We start from the raw sequence: 2,864 nt of genomic DNA on the forward strand, positions 1-2,864 counted from the left end.
GAGAATACAAAATTCCTTTAAATTTAATATGTCTACCTTTATCTCAATTAGATGTAATCTTAGGTATGGACTGGTTATCTTCCAATCAAGTCCTTTTGAATTGTGCTAAGAAATCAGTGATATTTCCAAACTCTGAGAATCTTCTAAAATCACCTACCAATTCAAAAAGTGAGCCTTTAAGGAATGAAATTCAAGGGTACTTGTTATTATCTTCTATGGAAATAAAAGAGGAAGTTGAGTTGAAAAATATAGCAGTTGTTCAAAATTTTCCTGAAGTCTTTCCCAATGATATTCCTGGTTTACCACCTAACAGAGAAATTGAATTTTCCATAGATCTGATGCCTGGAGTTGGACCAATCTCTATGGCACCATATAGGATGTCACCCTCTGAATTAGCAGAATTGAAGAAACAATTAGAAGAGTTACTTGAAAAACAGTTCATTCGTCCTAGTGTGTCACCTTGGGGAGCCCCTGTTTTGTTAGTTAAAAAGAAAGATGGAAGTTTTAGGTTGTGCGTAGATTACCGTCAATTAAATAAATTCACCATAAAGAATAAATACCCTCTTCCTAGAATAGATGACTTGATGGACCAATTGAGAGGAGCCTCTGTATTTTCTAAAATAGATTTAAGGTCTGGATATCATCAGATTAGAGTAAAAGCAGAAGACATACAAAAAACTGCTTTCAGAACTAGGTATGGTCATTATGAATATCAAGTGATGCCTTTTGGTGTGACCAATGCTCCTGCAATATTCATGGATTACATGAATAGGATCTTTCATCCATTTTTAGATCAATTTGTGGTTGTTTTTATAGATGACATTCTTATTTACTCTAAGACTCTTGAGGAACATGAGGAACACCTTCGGATTGTCTTGCAAATCTTGAAAGAAAAGAAATTGTATGCTAAATTGTCTAAGTGTGAATTTTGGTTAGAGGAAGTAAAATTCTTAGGACATGTGATTTCCAATAACGGAGTGTCAATGGATCCGACCAAAGTAGAAGCAGTTTTACAATGGGAACCACAAAAAACAGTGACTGAGATTCGCAGTTTTCTCGGTTTGGCAGGATATTATAGGAGATTCATTGAGGGATTTTCTAAAATAGCTTTGCCTTTAACCCAACTCACCAAAAAGGGCCAAGCTTTGTGTGGACAGAAAAATGTGAAAATAGTTTTCAAGAACTCAAGAAAAGATTAACCACTTCTCCTGTTTTAGCATTACTTGATCCTACTGGACACTTTGTTATATTTTGTGATGCTTCCAAAATGGGATTAGGTTGTGTTCTTATGCAAGATAGAAGGGTAGTGGCATATAGTTCCAGGCAACTGAGAACACATGAGAAAAATTACCCAACCCATGATCTAGAACTAGCTGCCATTGTTTTTGCACTTAAGATATGAAGACATTATGTTTATGGTGGAAAGTTTGAAGTTTTTAGTGATCATAAGAGTCTCAAATACTTGTTTGACAAAAAAGAATTAAATATGAGACAAAGAAGATGGATGGAATTTCTGAAAGATTATGATTTTGAATTACAGTACCACCCAGGTAAGGCAAATGTAGTGGCAGATGCGTTAAGCAGAAAATCTTTACATATGTCTCTTCACTAATGATTCATGAAATGAATTTGTTAGAAAATTTAGAGACATGAATTTGTCGGTCACCCTAAGCCATGATAAAATGCAATTAAACTCCATTCAGATCATTAACAATTTACAAAAGCAAATCCATGAGGCATAAGAAAGTGATGAGTTAATTAATAAGAAAAAGAAATTGATAGGTCAAAGGGGTGGGAGAATTTTGGCATAGATAAAACCGGAACTTTAAGATTTAAGGACAGGATGTGTGTACCCAATAATGAGGAAATTAAGGAAATGATTCTAGAAGAAGCACATAAAAGCAAATTAAGCATACATCCGGGCACAACAAAAATGTATCAAGATCTCAAGAAAATGTTTTGGTGGCCCAAAATGAAAAAGGAAGTGGCGCAATATGTAGCAAAATGTCTAGTTGTCAAAAAGCTAAAATAGAACACCAAAACCCAGCAAGAATGCTACAATCCTTAGATATACCTGAATGGAAATGGATAGTATAGCAATGGATTTTGTAGTTGGCCTCCCACGAACCATTCAAAAATTTGATTCCATATGGGTTATCGTGGATAGGTTAACAAAGTCTGCTCATTTCTTACCCATTAACATTAGGTATTCATTGGAAAAATTGACTGATTTATACATAAGAGATATTGTCAAGTTACATGGAGTTCCAATAAGTATTATATCTGATAGGGACCCTATATTCACTTCAAAATTTTGGGGAAGTTTACATCAAGCCTTAGGTACCAAGCTTCACCTTAGCTCAGCTTATCATCCCCAAACTGATGGACAATTTGAACGAACCATTCAATCTTTGGAAGATTTGCTGAGAGCTTGTGTGTTAGAAAATTCTGATAGTTGGGATCGATACCTGCGTTTGATTGAGTTCACCTATAACAACAGTTTCCATTCTAGCATAGGTATGGAACCCTATGAGGCATTATATGGAAGGAAATGTAGAACACCTTTGTGTTGGTTTGAGACCGGTGAGAATTCAGTGTTAGGTCCTGACATGATTCAACATACAACCGAGAAAATCAAAATGATTAGGGAAAAATTGAGAACAACTCAGAGTAGACAAAAAGTTATGCTGACAAGAAAAGACGACCTCTTGAATTTCAAGAAGGTGATCATGTATTCTTGAAAGTAACACCAACCACTGGAATTGGTAGAGTGATGAAATCAAAGAAACTCACTCCCCGGTTTATTGGCCCTTACCAAATTCTTAGAAAAATAGGTCTTGTTGCATATCAAATTTGCTTACCTC

The sequence above is a fragment of the Vigna unguiculata genome, unplaced genomic scaffold, assembly GCF_004118075.2.
Source record: "Vigna unguiculata cultivar IT97K-499-35 unplaced genomic scaffold, ASM411807v1 contig_112, whole genome shotgun sequence".
NCBI lineage: Eukaryota > Viridiplantae > Streptophyta > Magnoliopsida > Fabales > Fabaceae > Vigna > Vigna unguiculata.